The sequence below is a fragment of the Motacilla alba genome, chromosome Z, assembly GCF_015832195.1.
Source record: "Motacilla alba alba isolate MOTALB_02 chromosome Z, Motacilla_alba_V1.0_pri, whole genome shotgun sequence".
NCBI lineage: Eukaryota > Metazoa > Chordata > Aves > Passeriformes > Motacillidae > Motacilla > Motacilla alba.
This window is the reverse complement of record NC_052046.1, coordinates 1,845,306-1,864,989: the sequence shown is the minus strand read 5'-3', so window position 1 is coordinate 1,864,989 and position 19,684 is coordinate 1,845,306. Positions and strand designations below refer to the sequence as shown.

The 19,684-nt window shown below is 48.4% G+C and overlaps 1 protein-coding gene across 7 annotated transcripts in view; it reads right to left on the bottom strand.

Annotated features, from left to right (window-relative positions):
• ZBTB7C (zinc finger and BTB domain containing 7C) overlaps nucleotides 1-19,684 on the bottom strand; it is a 145,208-nt gene that overhangs the window by 35,457 nt on the left and 90,067 nt on the right. Inside the window, exon 3 of one of the 7 annotated variants that reach the window (XM_038124914.1) lies at nucleotides 13,587-13,670. The exons of the other annotated variants lie outside the window; for them this stretch is intronic. The gene's annotated coding sequence lies outside the window, so the exon portion shown is untranslated. The remainder of the gene's footprint in view (nucleotides 1-13,586; nucleotides 13,671-19,684) is intronic. 7 annotated transcript variants of the gene reach the window in all.

Sequence of the window (19,684 nt, the reverse complement as noted above, 5' to 3'; positions counted from 1 at the left end):
AAAATATCCAATATTATTGTTTACTGATGGTGGCTCGGAGCATGTTCAGATCTGACTAAGTTTCTGCTGGGCAAGATTTTATTATCATTATTATTATTATTATTACTACTACTATGACAATTACTGTTATTATTAATCTTGCTATTAATTGCAGTCACCATTTAAACTGCACCAGTGTCTTACAGCTACAAGTTGGATGCCCACTCCCTTAAAGGCACTGTGTGAGACCAAGGAAGGAATAATCCGTTCCTAAATGCCTGTGGTCCAAAGAAACAGTGGAAGAAAAAAAGAGGTTGCCTGTTTTGTGCAGAAGAGGAACAGAGAGACTTGATGATTTGCAAAGGCCATGGATGAAGCCCTCGGCAGAGCCAAAATTTGATGTTAGCTTTTACAAATCCCAACTCAGCCCTCTGTCTAGACTGTCAGCCTGAACTAGTTCTCATCCAAGGCTCAGCTTTATTCAAGGATAGAGGTGGCCTAAAGCTCAGAGGGGCTTCAGGTCAGGCCCATCCCATGGGTTCTGATGGGGACAAAGTTTTCTTAGCAGGGGTGCTGTTACAGGACAAGGGATAAACTGAAGAGGAGATTTGGATTAAGTATGAGGAAGTTTTTCATAACGAGGATGGTGACACCCTGGCACAGGTTGCCCAGAGCAGCTGTGGCTGCCACTGGATCCCTGGCAGTGTCCCAGGACAGGCTGGATGGGGCTTGGAGCAACCTGGGATAGTGAAAGGTGCCCCTGCCCATGGCAGGGTCTTTAAGGTTCTCCCAACCCAAACCACTGAGTGAATCCCATATGCCAGGTGGCTGCCATGTGCTGAACCTCAAGCCCACACCCCGTGGCTGGTGGCACCAGCCCAGCAGCCAGGTGGCTCAGCCCATCGCTGGCAGTGCTTTGGCACCTGGCAAAGCCAGAGGAGGTTCGAGAGCACCAGGACAGAGTAAATCACCCAAAGGGAGCCGGGACTGGCAAGGTTTGTGCTGGTGGCATCGCTCAGCACCTCCACAGCTCAGCTGGGATTTTCACTGGGTGAAACCAAAATGGTGTGGGCATGAAAGAAGAGCGAGATTCCAGGGAAAAAAAGGGATAATCAGGGAAGCTGGGAGTGACAGCTTGTCCCATCTTCCACCCAGCAGGTTGCGGTGGAAAGGGCAGGACAGGGAGGGTTTTGCACGTAAGTAGGGATACTCAAAAAAAAAAATTACCAACAAAGTGAGGCTTTAAAAAATATAAACTGTTTTGGGGAACAAACACAAATGGCATGCAAGCTAAAAATAAGCAGCAGAAAGTGAAAAAAGGGACTAAAGGAGCCCAAAAGAAATAGTGAACAGCAAATTGCAGGGAATTGTTCGGCAAACAATAAAATGCTCCTCGCCATCTCCCTGCAAAAGGCAGATGGTACTGGGAGAAAGCAACCCCCGACAAATGATAGCTGCAAAAGGGGTGAAGGAGGAGGGGGAGAAAATTTCAGACCTGGCAGATTTGTTAAGTGGTAATTTTCCCTCTGTCTGTGCAGAAGACAAAGGGGAGGGAAAGCTCCCCAAGACAGGGATTGTATTTCACTCCGCGGTTGAGAAGGCTTTCGAGTGTCTGCAGATAGCGGCAAGAAATGGTCCTAAAAAGATTAGAGCTCTTAAGGTAGGGCAAAATACTATATCCAGACAACACACTCGAGTTTTAATGACAGTGGGGAGAGAATTGAGTGAACCATTGTCTGCTGCCTCTAGGAAACCAAAAACTTAATTTGAAACAGCACAGGCTCGAGCTGGACTTTTCTCACAGAAAGGCTTTACTCCTGCCCTTTAAGCATCACTTTGTATCCTTGACACATATTTTTCATTCATCTTTTTCCCACAGCCAACACAAGCTTAAGACGGGCCTTCTGTGTTTTCAGAGTGATTTGGGTGGCTTGGCTTTGGGCATCTCCCTGTCTCGAATGCACCTCTTCTGCCTGTATCCCTCTTGCCAGGCCATTAACCATGTTTATGGATACCCACCTGACAGATGAAGGAGGAAAGTGACTTCCCAGAGATGCATAGGGAATGTGCTGGAAAAGAAATTCACCCTGGGTTTTCCCAAATCTCAATCTCCAGACTATCCCCGGCCCTTCCTACCCCTAATTCCACAACGGGCTTGCTAAGTGGGTGCAAACCAGCAGAGCTTCCATACAACCCATTTTACACTGGGACCAAGACCAACCATCACATCCAGCCTTAAATCACAGAATTGCAGAATCATTTAGGTTGGAAAAGGCCTTTAAGATCATCAGGTCTAAGTGCTAACCCAGTGTGGCCAAGACCACCCCTGCATTTTGTCTGGATTGGGATTTTTGTGCCTCCCTTAAAAATGAGGCTGATTGCTATGACCCCACAGTAGCCAATACGCTCCTTGGGAGTTACCAGGACTCCCCTGGCACTGCCTGGCTGGGAACAAGGACAAAGCAGGGCATTACTCTGCTGCCAGCCTCATGACTGCAAATTCCAGGGCACGGTGTGCGCCGCTGTCATCCCCACCGGCACCATCTCCAGCAGGTGACACTGAGGTGGCTCTGCCATCCCCCATCTCAACTCCAGCATCCCCCAGCCAGAGGCTTTCGCTGCAGGGACCCCCCTGACCTTGCCCGGGGCTCTGTTGCTAAGAATAAAACACAGAGGGCTGTGCTGTGCTGGCGCGCGGTGGGATAATTGCAGGGAAGCGGCTGCCGTAGCCCAGCGACCGCAGTAATTGGGCACGGGCCATCCTGCAGCCAGGTTTCCCGTGCTATTATCCCCTTATTAATAGAAACCAAATCTACCTTTGCAGAGGCAGCACTGCGAGCCTGGAATTATGCGGTGTGGGGCTGCAGGGAGGCATCCGCGGCGTCTCTGCAACAGCCTCAGCCCTCTGCCACCCAAGGGGTGGGTCCTGGCAGGACCCACAGGATGCTCCCGCCCAAGTCGTGGCAAAATCCCAGCCACAGAGACCCAAGGTCCCCTGTGGTCATTGGAAAGGTGAATGTTAGGCTCAGCCACATGACGGTTGCCCTCACGGAGGCAGGCGAGTGAGATTTGTTCTATTAACTAATTAATCCCAGCAGCATCCCTCCAAGGTATGGCAGGGAGTATTAATTTCATCGCCCAAGGAGGAAAGCTGAAGGTCAAAAAGGCTTGAATTTCTCCTTGCCCACCTGGATGGGGTACAGTGGGGGTCACAAGCTGAGCGTTCATGGATTCAGGGCTGGAAAATAATGCACAGCACCTCAGCTGGGATGGTCCTGCCAGGGTACCACAGGATGTTAAGTGTAAAAGAGGCAGAAGTGACAGCATCATTTTAAGGAGAATCAACCCACATCGCCAGGGCTCTCTTTGCTGGAATGCCTGAAAGAAAAGTGCTGATTTCTGAGACACCCAAGGACAAGGTGGAAGTCTCTGCAGGGGTTTCCTGGACTTCCATGTCAATGTGACCATGTGGCTTTCCATGGCGAGAACTAACACAGGTACTTCTCCCCATCCCTGTCCTATTCCAGGCTAACTTCCTCTATGAAGCTCAGCTTGGAAACAGTCCTGAATAAAATGTGCTCCCGATCATGACATTTTCCCTGCCCAGAAAGCAGGAAGCCAAGGTGTGAGTCAGGATTAAAGCTGGAAAGTAGATTAAATGCCTCCATCCAAAATGCAATCAACAATGAATAGAGTAAGGTTTGGCACATTTATTTTTTTCATGGAAGTTTATTAAGGTCTTCAGGGCCATCTGAATTTTATCTCACATCTGAGATTTGCTTTGAAACTTATAAAGTGGAGGTCTGGAGCACGAGTCCCATGAGAAGCAGATGAGGGAGCTGGAAAGGGTCTAAGCCTGGAGAAAAGGAGGCTCAGGGGGGACCCTGTGGCTCTGCACAGCTCCTGACAGGAGGGAAGTACTGCCCAGTCATTACAGGGGCTGCCCAGGACAGTGATGGTGTCTCCATTCCTGGAGGGATTTAAGAGCTGTGTGGATGTGGCACTTGGGGACATGGGCTAGTGGTGGCCTTGGCTGTGCTGGGGGCATGGTTGGACTTGATGGTCTTGGAGGGCTTTTCCAACTTCTGTGACTCCCCAGTGAGGCTCACTTCTGTCTCCCCCAGTTTCCACGGCAGGGAAAGCCCAGTAGATGATCTCTTACAGAACAATCTTAACCACGAATGCCAATAAACTCAAGACTGACACAAGGAATTATCAACCCTGAGTATTTCCATGCTTCCCTCCTTCTCTCCACCTCTTCTTCACCCAGCTTTTAGCATTTCTCATTTCAGCAATTAATCCCAGCCTTTCTGAAAAGGCTGAATCCTATGAGCTTGGAATCATGTCCACACAGAGCCAAATCAGTACAGATGTGCCAGACAGCAATGCAGTGGGTTTTTCCTTCCCCTGAAACTCGAGACTGCTTCTGCTCAGTGCTGTGGTGTTCTGCAGACTGGGGATGTCAGGAGCCTTCCCCACACGGCAAGATAGTCACCCTGGGAAGATTAAAGCAGAGAGAGAAGACCTGGGTTGCCTTCTGCATTTTTCAGCCTCTCTCCATCCCTTTGTGAAAGGCTGGTGCTGTTAAGCAACTATGTAAGAGATGTGAAGAGTCAGGGGAAATAAATAATACATGGATGTTGAAGTGTGTTGCCAAGGCCACCTCCAGGATGGATCTGTACCCTCTGGACAGCTGCCTGCTCCTGCCCTGGAGAAATGTCACTGGGAGTGAAATGGAGCTCCTAGGCAAGACGTTGTTCCAGAGTGATGCATCAGAAAACCTTGCGGGTGACAGAAACTGTAATTGCTGTGCTTAAACTTCACTGGCCCGTTCCACCTCTGTGAAACCCAGCTTTGCTGCTGATTTCAGCAGAAGAGGGAAAGATGTGCCCCTACCAGGGCAGCTGGTAGGGATACCTCTCCCCAAAGCCTGAGCAGAGGGCTCCTTGTACCCCTGGGGCCTCGTGGATGTTCTGGTTTCCATGGGGACCTGAACAACATTCTCCTTCCTCCCCAGCAGCAGCCCAAACCAGGTGCAGAGAGCCAGCAGCCTGAAAAAAAATGGATTTTACCCAGTGTCTTCTTGGGGTTCAGGGCAGCAGTGTCTTGTGTGCAGAGGCTGCAGAGACCCCAAGGGAGCTACACTGCAGCCCACCACCCCATCCCCAAGTCCTTGCTTCAACAGCAGCTTGGCCACATCTGCCTCTATTTTTCATTGCAAGAGCTCTATGGCTCTGTAGGAGTAAGAGACAACATATCTGACACTCCAACTACATAACTGGAATGCAAAATAGAAGGTACATGGTGTGGCTGGATGTAGCCAAGACCATGATGTGAGATGCCCTGAGTCATAACACAGAGAGCTGGCTGTGCCAGCAGCCCACTGAAAGGGACCCTGTCCCCATTCTGTCCTTTCCATGGGTTGGGAGGTGAGGCATCACCCTTGGAGCAGGATGCCTGACCCTCAGCAGTGACACAGAAGCAGCCAGCCCCGATGCACATGGACACCAGGAGGTGCTGGGAGGTGATGGTGAGCAGTGCCAGCTTGGGTGGCACTTCCAACTTTGGGGTGCCAGCTTCCAACCTTGCTGTGATGGAGAAGTCCAGGCACACCCCTGCCTCTCTGCTGCTGCCTGGAAAAAGCCAAAATACCCCCAGCAAAGCACTCTGCAACCCACTAACTCTGCTCTCCTGTGCCTGCTGCAGAGGGCAGCTGGAGGGGCTCGGGAGACACAGCACAGAGGGATGCTGCAGGCACTCCTAAAATAAGGTGCACACAGGTAGTCTAATGTCTCTGCAAACTCCTCCCCTGCCCCCAACACACGTCTGCCAAGATCAGAACTGTCTGCAAAGACTGAGGATGTTTTTTGAGAAATATTAGCTGTAGCTGTTTGCATGCATTCACCTTACAAAGCGACCGGGAGAAGAGGGGGGGAAATATTCTTCCTGTTTAGCACAAAAATATAGGCAACAATTATGAGGCAATAATTGATTCATCCGATAGTTTATTAACTGGAGTTGGGGTGTGCAAGTGACAGGCTCTGCAGCCAGCCTTTCATGTGACACGTTATTAAAGGCTCTTTTTCAGGCTCCGAAAGGCAGTGGCTGGAAGATCAAAGGTCAGACATTTCAAGAAGTAAATTGGTTTAATGTGGCTGCAGATAGCCTCACAAAAACCTAATAAATATGCAGTGAAATGTAAGGAGAGAAAATTGTGGACAAGAGAGACAATTACTTTGAAACCAGGATAAGAGTAGCACAGGCTCAAATTAATCAGTGTTCAGGCTTCTTCTCTCTGTCTCAGGATTTAGTATTCAGAGCAGGAGCCCAGCTGATGGTGGGATGTGAGCAGGGAGCATTGGTACCGAACACCAGAGCCTGCTGGGGGAGGATTCTCAACTCCAATCCGCAGCTGGGATGGTGCTGAGAACCACCTTGGTTTTCCAGGTACACCTGAGACCCACAGCAAAGGATGCTCGTGAGCACCACAGCACTCTGTGGTGGCTGGTGAGCAGATTAGCAGTCCCTGGCTGAAAATGCCCCTAAGAGGACAGGGTGGCACAGCTGTGGATGTTCAGCTTGGACAAGAGAAGGCTCCAGGGACACCTGCGAGCCCCTGCCAGGGCCTGCAGGGGCTCCAGGAGAGCTGCCCAGGCACTGGGGACAAGGCATGCAGGGCCAGCAGCCAGGCAATGGCTTCCCAGGGCCAGAGGGCAGGCCCAGATGGGATATTGGGCAGGAATTGCTGGCTGGGAGGGTGGGCAGGCCCTGGCCTAGGGTGCCCAGAGCAGCTGTGGCTGTCCCTGCATCCCTGGGAGTGCCAGGCTGGATGAGGCTTGGAGCAGCCTGGGATAATGGAAGCTGCCTGTGCTCCTGTCCTGGGGGAGGTTGGAACTAGGTAATTTTGAAGGTCCCTTCCAAACAACTATCCTGTGTTTGTATGATTTCGTTTTACGGCCCTGTGGGGAGCCCTTGGTGTGCCCAAGTTGGTTCATGGCAGCACTGGAACATCAGCTCACAGCCCAAACCCCATTGTCCATGAGTAAAAAATGAACACGGAAGGGCTTAATTTCAAAAAGTGATGCTTTAAGTTCATCTCATTTTTTGCTTGATCTTGTGATGCTTTCAGAAATTTGTGTCATTTATTCTTAAACCCCAGATAGTGATATCTGAATTATCTGGGGGTTTGTGTTTGGATTTCTTGAAATGCTTTAACTCTAACAACCTCTAAACACTCACAGCACAGGATTTCTCCACTAAAAAGTCACAGGTTCGCTGCTTTTAATTACAGGTGAGAAAACTCCCACTCCAGCTCTTTAATCTGGAGAGGAACTTCCTGCATGAAAACAAAGCATGACATTCCCAGCACAAAACAAAGTATGATATTCCCATCCCAGACAAGCAGATGAGGGTACAACCTCTTTGTATTCCCTCTGCAGCTGAGTCACTGTGATCCATCACGGTTTACTACAGCCCCAGCAGACAGACGGACAGGGATTGAGCAGCAGGGCTGGTCTGTGATTCAGCAGTGCCAAGCCGTGCCTGCTCACCCTCACAGGGGCTTTCTGCAAGCACCTAAAGGTTGGGACTCAAGGGCTAAACCACTCAGTAGAATCACAGAATCATTCAGGCTGGAAAATCCTGCTGAGTCCAACCATTCATCCTCCCAGCACTGCCCAGCCCAACACTGACCCACGTCCCCACGTGCCACAGCCACGCAGCTTTTAAATCCTCTCCAGGGATGAGGATGCCACTACTGCCCTGGGCAGCTGTGCCAATCCATGACCACCCACTCTGTGAAGAAGATTTCCCAATATCCAACCTGAGTCTGCCCTGGCCCAGCCTGAGGCCGCTCCCTCTCCTCCTGTCCCTGTTCCCTGGGAGCAGAGCCCGACTCCCCCCCGGCTGTCCCCTCCTGGCAGGAGCTGTGCAGAGCCACAAGGTCCCCCCTGAGCCTCCTTTGCTCCAGGCTGAGCTCCTTCCCAGCTCCCTCAGCTGCTCCTCATCAGCCTTGTGCTCCAGACACTGCCTGACCCCCACTGCCCTTCCTGGGACATGGGCCTGCCTCATCAGCCATGTTCTCCACACCTGGACCACGGATGAAGGGGATCCCTCTGCCCACCACATCCCCCCTTCATGGCTGTACCACTCTGCCCAGAATGCAGCTGCACCCAGGACAGCACCCACACCTTCCTGGTGAGGAAACCTCGTGAGAGGCCTTGGGGGTGAAGCAGAGAGGGACAGCTGGTGCCACCTGTGTCCCGCTGGCCAAGGGACAGCTCAAAGAGAACCCACCCTTCACGGGTCAGCAACAAGGAGAACGGATGGGACATGGACCTCTGCATCTGCAGCCCACACAGGCAGCTCTTGCCCTGAGTTATCTGCGTGTGTATTGCTCTGCCATAAATCAGGAGCCCTGACACTGTAATTTGTATCTGGGGAACCTGGAGCAATTACAAAATCAGCCCAAACACCATTTGTTTCACAAGATTTTGCCCTTAGTTAGCACTGTCGTTCTGCTTTAATTGCACTGTAATTAATTGCAACAAAACTGTTTGGAAAGTGCATGTGCACAGTGGAAAGGCTGGAATATTGCAACCTGACTCCTCTGTTGCAGCCACAAGCATGAAATCTGTCATCCTCTTTCCATACAAAACTTAGCATCCACTTTACCACCTTGTAGCCAGGGGATCTCCAAGACCTCACAAAGCCAGACCAAGACTCATGGAATGCAACTACTGGCTTACTTTACATCCAGGGAAATAAAGGCTCAGAGGAGTTAATCTCTTTAATTTCTCTTCAGACGTGACTAAGAGGGTATAAATTGCCCAAAGTAAGCCAGGCCCTGTCCAGGAAGTAAATCACAGCCCTGCAACACTCAGAGGTTCTCATGTTCCCTTGCAGCTCCTAAAGCCACCCAGTGCCTTGAAGAGGCTGGGATCTGCCTCCTGTCCACGGAAGAGGTTGTTGCCTCATCCATGAATTCAACATGAAGTAAAAGATCTCCCTAAAGACAGACAGCAATGAGAGTTGGCAGTGATGACGTCCCATCCCTGGAAGTGTCCAAGGCCACACTGGACAGGGCTTGGAGCAACCTAAGGTAGTGGAAGGTGTCCCTGCCCACTTCAGGTGTATGGAATAGATGATCTTTAAAGTCACTTCCCACCCAAATCATTCTGCAACAAAGGAAAGCAATTCTGATCCATTCCTTTCACAGTCCATTCCTCTTAGCATCCAGCTGTGGCACGGAGGTACTAATCCCAGCTGAGGTGGGCTTCCAGAGCCCCCTCCCAGCTGGCACTCCCTCCCTCAGCACAGACTGCAGCAGCAGCCATAATGTAATTGCTGGGCAGCCACTTAGAAATGAGAATCCACCAAATCCACCCACAGCTGCCTTGAGTCTCATCCCCTGAATGATTATTTCTGTGGAGGGAAGGCAGCTGCAGCAGGAGTCTGCATCCCTGCAAGGCTGGGGAGAAGATCTGGAGGGACACTGGAGACAGGAGGCAGGGATGAGCTGATGTGGCTCATCCCCTCTGACACGCCCTCAGTGAGAGGCCAGGACAGTGACTTGCTGCTAAGGCAAGAGGGGACATCTCCCATTTTGAAATTGCCCAACATCCGTAACAAAAAACTCTTGGAGTTTTTTTTAAGCTAAACAGACTTGCAGAAAAACATATGGTCTTGCTTTTCTTCCCTCTTGGCTGTTTTCCTTTTCCTTCTCTTCTCTTCTCTTCTCTTCTCTTCTCTTCTCTTCTCTTCTCTTCTCTTCTCTTCTCTTCTCTTCTCTTCTCTTCTCTTCTCTTCTCTTCTCTTCTCTTCTCTTCTCTTCTCTTCTCTTCTCTTCTCTTCTCTTCTCTTCTCTTCTCTCTTCTCTTCTCTTCTCTTCTCTTCTCTTCTCCTCTCCTCTCCTCTCCTCTCCTCTTCCTCTTCCTCTTCCTCTTCCTCTTCCTCTTCCTCTTCCCTCCCAGAGCCACATGGTGGAGAAAGGGCCCAAATTTTGCATGAAGGCAGCAGTGTCAGCATAGGGGCCTGTGGATCCACCTCTTCAGCCACCCACCTGGCACTGTGGTGTAGCACATAAAGAAATTCCATGGCAGAGGTGAGGATGCACCTGCTTGGAGGAGCTCATGGCAACAGGAGTCAGACAGGGACCGGGCAGGCAGCAGCAGGGGATCTGAAGGCAGCGGCAAAATGATTGGTATTATCCCAGCAGCAGTAGCTCTGGAAGATCCAGCTGATCTAGGAGACCTCCCAGGCACATGCCTAGAGAGCCTGGGGTTTGGCTGAGGATCTGCTCCATCAGCTTCAACTCACCTTGGCAAAAGGTGCCCAGATACCATGGTGACGGGCTCGGCAGGGATAAACACTGAACATGGGTGTGGGTTGTTTGCATAGTTAGGAAGCTGGCTGGTCTCCATCCCTCCACCCTGCCTCCTCCCAGCAGTGCCAGGACCTCAATCCAAAGTGGTCTCCTTCCTCCTCCTGGGCTGGCTCATCCGCAGGCAACACGGAGGCACTTCCCAAACTGGTTTCCTGCTAGGCAGGGCAGGGTGGGGGACAGCAGTGCCGGGCTGCTGCCTCTGCCTGGGAGGTGGAAGTCATTTGATGGTCCCCACATCTGCCTGAACCCACATGGAGACAGCACAGAGATTTCATGGTGTGGACATTCCCTCCTCCTCCTCTTCTGCAGCTGCCAAGGACACCAAGTCCCTCGCAAAACCAACAGCTGGGATATGGTAGCCTTTTGCCCACCTCAAAAAAAACCACTCAGGACCAGCACCTACCCATGCCTCAGGTGCAAGGGCATCTTTTTGAGGAACAGGGAAGAAGGCAATCCAAGAGTAAAGAGAAATAAATCTATAATTAAGGCAAGCTGCTCACGCGAGCGATACTTGAGACTTATGCAGACCTGTGAGCAAAGTTGCCATCAGGCACGCAGCTCCTCTCAGGCTTCCAGTAAGGAATAAAAAATCTCTGACTAATATAAAGAGGCCTCCAAATCATTCTTGGCAGAAGCATCCCAGCCTCAGATCCCCTCCCTCTATTCATCACTTAAGCTTTCTCAGGCAAAGGAAAATAAACCGTGCAGCTACCTCACTGACCTGACCCGCAGCAGGGTGCAGCTGGGTGCTGGCTGCCCCTTTCTCCAACGTTAAATGACAATGTAATAGCATACATGTACATTATGTTAATTTTTATATTGTATGTAAATTTATAATAGGTATTTTACACAAAAAGATACATTATACAGGTGTATATATTTATAAATATACTAATTTTTATATTGTATGTAAATTTATAATAGCTATTACACACAAAAAAGATACATTGTACAGGTGTATATATTTATAAATATATATTGTGTTTATATAATATATATATATTAAAAAAATACAAATATTAAGGGGAATAATGACACGCAGATGAGACCCAACTTGATTCCATATTGCCATCTCCATCCTGCCAGGAAGGCAGGGGCACTGGCAGGGGCAGGGATCGTCCACACACTCAATTTATCATCCACACACTCAATATTATCATGTTTCTCTGTGGCCTGAGATCCTTCACCTTTTCTAATTTCTTGCAAGTGTATAGAAGCATTCCACCAGGGACACTTAATGGGAAAAAAGACCAGGACTATGAACCGGGCAGGGAAGACTCCAGTTTTGAAACTATTTTAATAACTTGTTATTTAATTAAGAGCAATAGCTCTGAAATTATGTCAGTGAAACTTGCTACTTATTTATTAATTAGAGGAGGAATTTCAAAGGAGGCTACGGGAGTTAGGTGCTGGACAGCCCCGGGCTTGCTGGAAAATCCCAGGTTTCTCCAGCTAATGCTCAAACACGCTGGGTCTGACTCCTCACTGCCTGGCACCTGAAGTAAACAGTGCCAAGCAGAGGCAAAAAGTGAGCGTTAAACGCTGCCTGTTCCGGATCAGGGGTTTGGAAAGTCCTTGCTGCAGAGGGGAGTGATGGAAGGCACTGGAAGACCAGGCAGAGACCACAGAGCACCTCCTTTACCTTCCCAGAAGTCTTGCTGGGCTGTCCTGGTGTGGATACATCGGGATATGTGCTGAGAAGCCTGTAAAAGGTTTCTTCTCTGACGCTGGGTGCTAGAGATGCTGAAGGCACAAAGGGTTGGCCATGCCCATGGTATCACTCCCTGCAAACAGCTCTCGGAGAGACCCAGCAACGTCAAAATCCTTCCGGGAGGAGAAACCCCTCTCTGATTCCACTTCCACCAAGCAGAGGAAAGGAAAAAGTCCAACTCATTCCCCCAAATGTTGCACCTGAGTGAACTGGAGGGGGTTTCACATCCCCTCTCTGGGGGCAGAAGAAGCTGTCCCGTCCACCCAGCGCGCTCTGGGAAGCAGCGCCGGGATGGCCGAGCGCCGGTTCCTCCTCCGCTGAGCACATTCCTCCCCTCCTGTTTTCATTCAGCCCAACCTTAAACAAAACCACCACTGTTGTTTTTATCCACGGTGCGGATCTGGGAATTGCCTTCGTGGGGTCAGGGGAGCTGGAGAGGGGATTTGTGCTGCTGAAACTGAGTTTGATCTCCAGAAGGAGCTGTTAAAAATGTAAGCGCTTAGCAAGGTATAGCACGCTGCCCTGCTGCATCCCGCTTGCCAGTGAAGAAGCAAAAAGTTCCCCGGATCAACTGAGATTTACACCCAAGCTCCAGATATGGGGTCTCCAGAAAAAGGAGCTGTGGGTTCCCCATGCAAGCCCCACTTGCAGCATGGGCAGTGTGGAGCAGGTCAGTGTTGAGCTGGGCTTAACCTTGCACCAAGCATCAACCTCGTCCAGACCATGCTTCCCAGCATGTCTTTAATCACAATTTTTCTGCCAGCATTAAATCTTCCAAGACATTTTAACTATTCAAGACAAGAATGGGATTTTTTTCTTGCAAGTTTTCGCGAAGAAACAGAAACTCCTTCAACACAAATACTAACAAACAAGTATTAAAAATATATATATAAGAGAATATTATCTTGTATAATTACAGATGTATATTTCTATCTGTTACGTATTTCCATCTACTGAAATATTTATATTAATATATATTCCTATTCTACTCTATTCTGTTCTATTCTAATTTTAAATATTAATCAACTGCCTCATGAGATCTCTTCTGCCTACACAGCTGGACATACTGACAGATCTGTTTTTGCACAGGTATTTCCTATCTAAAGCAAATAAACACATAAGTAAGCTAGACTTCGGAAAAAAAAAAAAAGCCCAAGCCCCGCGAATTGAGAGGTAGTATCGTACAGGTGTTGATGTACAGCCAAAATCTCCAAGCTTGGTAAAGATTCAAGATACCAAGGAAGGAAATCAGACAGAGATTCACAGGTTTGAGTTCACACAGCAATTAAGAACGCATGTAAACGGCGATAGAGTAGTACAGAGGATCGCTAGGACGCCAAAGATTTCCAACACGAGCACGACTAGCCTCCGAGCAATAAATTCAAGCGCCTTCCCCTCCCCTCAATATCCTGCAAACCCCCTAAAAGCTGTGGAGAAGGGCGGGGGAGGGTTTAAAAACTAAAAAAAAAAAATCACCTATTTCAGAAGCCAAAAAGACAGCATCCGACCCACCTTCCCTCTCCAGGTGCCGACCCTCGTCCGCCCCTCGGCTGCCGTGGCTGCGCGGGGAATCCGGCAGCGTCGCTCCCCGGGTGTCTGCAGCCAAGCAGAGATTGTCATTGATTTGTGTGCAGAAAGTTAAGCCTTTCTAGGAGCGGTTGGGAGAATTCACTCCCACCACTCCCTCTAAACCAAAAGTATTTGGCACCAAGCCCTCCTCGTCCACCTGTACTATTAAGGTCTAAACAACACACGGGACACAGACTGATATTTACCGGATCTGTTCAAGTTTCCTTTTTTAAACCAGCACAAAAAGTTCTTCAGAAAGAAAAACTTGGGGGTTTGCTGTGGTTTTTATTTTATTTTATTTTTTTAAGATTTTTTTTTCCCCTCATTTTTCTTAAAGCAGATTTATCTCATTCTTTTTGTTCTCTGCTCTGTGAGACAATCCCCTCCCTGGTCTAACTGGTGACCCCCAACTTGCCCCCACAGAGGTCACTCTGTGGTTGACTCTCCCGTGATCTGCTCCACTTCCCCTGCAAACTGCACCCATCTGGTAAATGTGGGGAGAGGGGTGAAAACCACCTCCTTTGAAAAAATAACTGGCCGTAATTCAGTTAAAAAAAATCAGGTTGGCACATGAATGACCCAAACAAGCAAGAAGATGGAGGCAAAATATCTTCAGACAGGGAGGCTGGTTACTCAAGCCCCCAGTCACTGAGCTGTCCTGGTGACAAAAAGCCAACCCAGGTGTCCAACCCAAGGAATCAGTGTCTGGAAAACCCTCCCAAGTGCCCAGCGTGAGGCTTCCAAGCCCCACCCCCAGCACTGGGGTTTGGAAGCCAACTCCTGGCCACCTCAGCTGCACCAGACGGCCAGCAATCCCATCCTGCAAGCACCTCCTGTGGCTCCTGGCCACAAGGATGTTCCCAGGAGGATTCACCCCTCAGGAGCTCATCTCGGCAGCCATGAGCAGCCTGTCCTGGCTAAACCCAGCTTGCCAGTGTGCACACAACCCCAAAGGGTTGGCCATTGTGCTCAGTGATAAAGAACTGGGCTCCCTCCTCTTCTCCTCGCAGGGTGCCCCAGGGAACAGCTAGTTCTTGAGTTTCTGCCCCAAATTAAGCAGTCACACTGAATAAAACACTGCATTTCATAAAATGCTAGTTACTTTCTGGCACAGGCATAGTAACAACAAGGAAATAGATGGTTTTTGTTAATACAATAAATTCGATGAGAGCAGCTGGACACCGAGTTCCATTTTAAATGCTTTTCTGATGCTTTTCCTCTAAAGAGGCACATTTAAAAAAAAAAAACCAAATCACAACCAAAACTGTTTATACAAGGGAAATCTTTCTGAAGCACAAGGCAAAATCAAGTGTAAGATAGCCTGGGGCAACCTGGCACTCCCAGACAGGGCTTGGAAGAGCTCCGTGCTCAGCGCACGGTTACTTTTGAAACTTTTATTGCACGCTTTCTCAGTCTGTAGGGAAAAAAACATTAATGCTGTTTCCATCCCCACACCCAAAGCACTATCTGCAGCTCCTCTGACTACTGGGTTTCTAAGGAGTGTCTGGGTAAATCAGTACACGAAGTCGGAGTGAACAACGTGTCTGGCCCCAGATAAGGGCAGAGCAAAACTTGGGCAGCATCCAGTGGCTGTCAAAGTCGGCATGGAGAGAGGAACACCAATTGCCACCCACTGCTTTTCCTGGTACTCCCGTAGCTGGCATCCCCTGTGGGATGGGAGCACCCGTGCAACCACCCACCCAAGCTCCTCAAGCACAAAACCATGCAACTCTTCACTTCCCACAAAACAGAGCTCTTTTTCCCCTCCCATCAAAAGGATTTGCCTTCATCAATTCACCAAAGCCAATGTGTTGAAGAAAAAACTACATCTCTCCCATGCTAGCAAAGCACGTTGTTCATGGTGCTGCTTCTCAGGATGGTTTATAATCAGGGTGTAAAAAAATGTCCTCAGCTCCATGGAGGTGTCAGAGCGTGTCCAGGGCAGGGAACGGAGCTGGGAAGGGGCTGGAGCCCCAGGAGAGGCTGAGGGAGCTGGGAAGGGGCTCAGCCTGGAGCAAAGGAGGCTCAGGGGGGACCTTGTGGCTCTGCACAGCTCCTGCCAGGAGGGGACGGCCGGGGGGGTCGGGCTCTGCTCCCAGGGAACAGGGACAGGACAAGAGGAAAAGTCTTCCAGTTGCACCAGGAGGGATTTAAATTCGATATCGGGGAAAATTTCTTCATTGGAAGCATTGTCCAATGCTGGCACAGGATGCTCAGGGCAGTGGTGGAGTCCCATCCCTGAAGGGGTTTCCAAGTTGTGTAGATGTGGCACTTGGGCACCTGGGACAGTGGTGGCCCTGGCAGTGCTGAGGGAATGGCTGGACTTGAGGGCTTTTCTAGACTAAACTATTCCAACCCCCAGTTCTTGCAAGCCAAACCTAGGTCTTTAATACAGAAAAATACCTGGGTGCAGACTGTGACAATTGAAACATCTCAGTGATAACTGCAGACCAATTAAGTCCCCACTGAACCCTGGAAATTATTTGCCCTTTTCCATATGAAATTAGCTCACTTTTTTTTTTTTTTTTTTTTTTTTTTTGATCAGCGTTAATAGAAGGTTGAACAGGTCTCCTACACTATAAATGAGGAGGAAATAAAGTACTTCTAAGAAGGTGTGAAATAAGAACAGCAGGAGAAAAAGAAGAAAAGGTTGTGCCAGACCCCACCTTGATTTACAAGGACAACAGGAAATACCTAGTAAAAATATAATAGAAAAGGTTGCAATGATTGCTTACCACAGGTAAGGAAAACTCTTAATTTCAAGTATATTGAATTGAAAACTTTACAGAAGAATATTTGAAAGAAGCTTGTCTAATCATAAAAAAAAAATTAACAATCATCAAATGTAAAGATTTTCATGGGCAAAATAAATTTTGACAGAGTTTTGGCATTTCTTTTTGGTTTATGAATTTATACAATATTTTCCTTTTGTTCTTCAGCTTTCCAGGCAGATTTTAAACCTTCTAGTTGGAGCCCAATAATCAGCTTCAGTGAATGCAGCTCTCTGAGAGCTAGAGGAAGCTATTTTTTGCAACAAGACTTGCTGCATCAGTCACATTTTTCAAAGGAAAATAATCTTCCTCCTCAAACATCCCTATTTCATTGCCAAACTGTGGTGGTAAAAAAAACCAAAACACCTCTTTTACCTTTTTTTAATTTTTTTTTTTTATTTACAGGTCGATTTTGCTAGGAAATGGAACCCATAAAAATATTTTCCTACCCCTAAAATCTCACTGAAGATGCTTGGACATGGGAAATTTGGAAAAGCTTGGGGAGGTTTCCTCCAAGGTGTCCATCCCACACACTCGCACGCGTCTCCATTTGCAGTGGTGTGTGTCCCCACTAACTCTAATGTGGCAATAAAGTTAAAACTTGGCCTAAGTGCTTCCAAATGCTGGTCTGATTTTAAAGAGTATGGGGAAGGAAGAGATGTGAGCCCACAATCCTGACAAACACCTTCCTCACTGTGGCACCAGCAGGGCAGAAGGCAGTAGGATGGGGACACCACAACTTGCTTAAGGTCTCTGTGCCCATGGTGCAGAGATGAGCAGCTGGTTTTCCATCTTTAAAGAGAGCTGTGGACCTTAGAAAAGCATGAATGGGTAGAGATTTCCTTGCTAGTAGTCCCACCCCCTGCAGATGAGGAGCAGTTTCCAGCAAGAGGCTGAATTACCAGCTACCCCATGCCACGGACTGGGCAGATTCACTGGTCCAGGATGTGTCCATACACAAAGCTACTGCTGCCACAATATCCTTATCCAAAAAAACCCCAAAAAGCTCTACAGAAAATGAGTGAAAACCAATGCTGATGAAGTGCTTCCCCTAAACAGCCTCTGTGATTTCATATTTGAAACCTTAATGGTTGTAATCCAGATTGATCCTGAGGAATCCCCAGTGTTTTGTTACGGAGAGCAGAAGTCAATGAGGCTCCATTGTCCCCAGCAGAAGGACAGTAAATTATCCTACCCAGCTTTCTCCAAGAATGGAAGCACAGTTGGATTTCTTTCAAGAAACAGGGCTGGATGGAGGCAAGGTGATATTGAGCAGATGTATGTATACATATATTTACACAATACATGTGCAACTACATGGAAGGATTTTCCTACATCATATGGCTTCATTGAGAAACTCTTGAAAGAGCTGCCCCTCTAAGCATCCCTGACTGCCTCCCTTGCCTGGAAATGCAGCCAGCTCTGGTCCCCCAGAGCTCCCAAATCTTTTGTGATCCACAGTTCTCAGCCTTCCTTGGTCCCGTGCAGCTTCAGGGTATGAGGAAGATCTCATGCTAGCAAGGACATGGCAAAACTTCTGCACAAACTTTCCATTTAACCGGTATTTGGCCAGACAGCACGTGCCTGAAGGCAACATCCTGCTCAAAAAAATGTCAGAATGGCTTGGATTGGGAGGGACTTGCAAGACCATGTCTTTCCAACTCCCCTGTCATTGGTAGGGACACCTTCCACTAGAAGAGGTCACTTTACTTGCTTTTAATGCTTCAGTCCTCCATTTATCTTCACTGAGAAAGACTTTTGAGTTTCCTTCAGTTTGTGTTGGTGCAGGACTGGGACAGACATGGATCAAGGACCCTCTCTTCAGAGTTTGATGGCTTGATGCATAATTTTATCAGGGATACCTCTCACGACCCAGGGCAGCTGAATCTGGGTGAGATGAAAGCCCCCAAGGAGGTTCTGATCCCACAGAGCTTCTGAACATTCACTTTACATCTGTCACCATCCCTAATGCCAAAAAACTTCCCCAGCACCTCAGACCAAATGTGAGATGAGTGGCAAAAACCCAAATATAGTCTGCTGCAGGATGGAAGGGAGAGCATCTGCAAAGGCTCAGATGCTACTGATGCTGCAGAGAGCAGCCTGACCTACACTGCAATCACTTCAAACTTCCCTGTGCAATTCACAGTCCCAGCTGCAATTTTGAAATGCTTTCTCTGCCTCGTAATTTCTCGGCGGGCTATTTTTCCTTTGCTCTCACATAAAATGAGCCACAGCTCCTCGCTGGGTCCACTCACACCATCCCACACGTGGATGGGCTAAGGGCAACCAAGACAATGGCCCATCATAGCCAGCATTTCAGCCTCAAAGTGCTGTAACCCTCTGCACAGATCACTTGCTTTCCTTCCCAAACTGGAAGTTATCCTTACCCAGGAATGGGAAATTCCACAGAAGCTCCCTGATGTAGGTGGAAACAAATCTCTTTTGCTTTCAAAAGCTGTGGATCAGGCCACAGCTCCTTGCAGAGCATCACGTTAAATAGTGAGAGGCAAATGAACCATTTTACTTCTCCTAGCTGAAAGAAAAAATAAAAATGCAGCTGACCTGATTTACCTTCCTGATAATGTATTTAAAAAAATGTTCCCGGGCTCAGGACTTTGCCAGCTGAGATTTCAGATGGAATGAGACTGTTTATGTCATGACCACAACCTTCTGAAAAATGCCCCTTTAGATGGGAAAGCTCACAAGACCCTCAGGTATAATGATCTCAGCTATATCAATAACCACATTTCGGCAGATTCATTATCTGCTCGCCAGCCTGCCTGGCCGCACAGCCAAGCGTTGCAGCATGATGGAGAGAGAAAGGAAAACATTGAATTCAGCCCTTCTTCCCACATTAAAAAAAAAAAAAAAATTGACATTGTGGGTTATTCTTTTCCTTAGCAAAAGCCAAGCTTTTATTTCCACTGCTTTCACGCTGTACTCGGGAGGGAGGACCTGAGCTACACACAATATTGAACACGGCTGCTCAATCCCCCCTCAGTGGGTGCAGGAGGATTTTCCTGCACAACTCCCATCTTTGCTCCCCAAGCATTCTCATCCCTCGCCATCCCAAACTTTACAGCGCAACTTTTTCTTTTTCTTTTTTTTCATTATTCAAGATTTTAACACCCATCACTCCATTACTCAAGGTTTTGACATCCATGTTAAACCTACTCCTGCATTTCAGACAACACTTCACAGGAAGTTTAGGCTACAAAACAAAGGCTTATTTCATATCAGTATTTTCAAGCAACAGGGACCGTTATGATC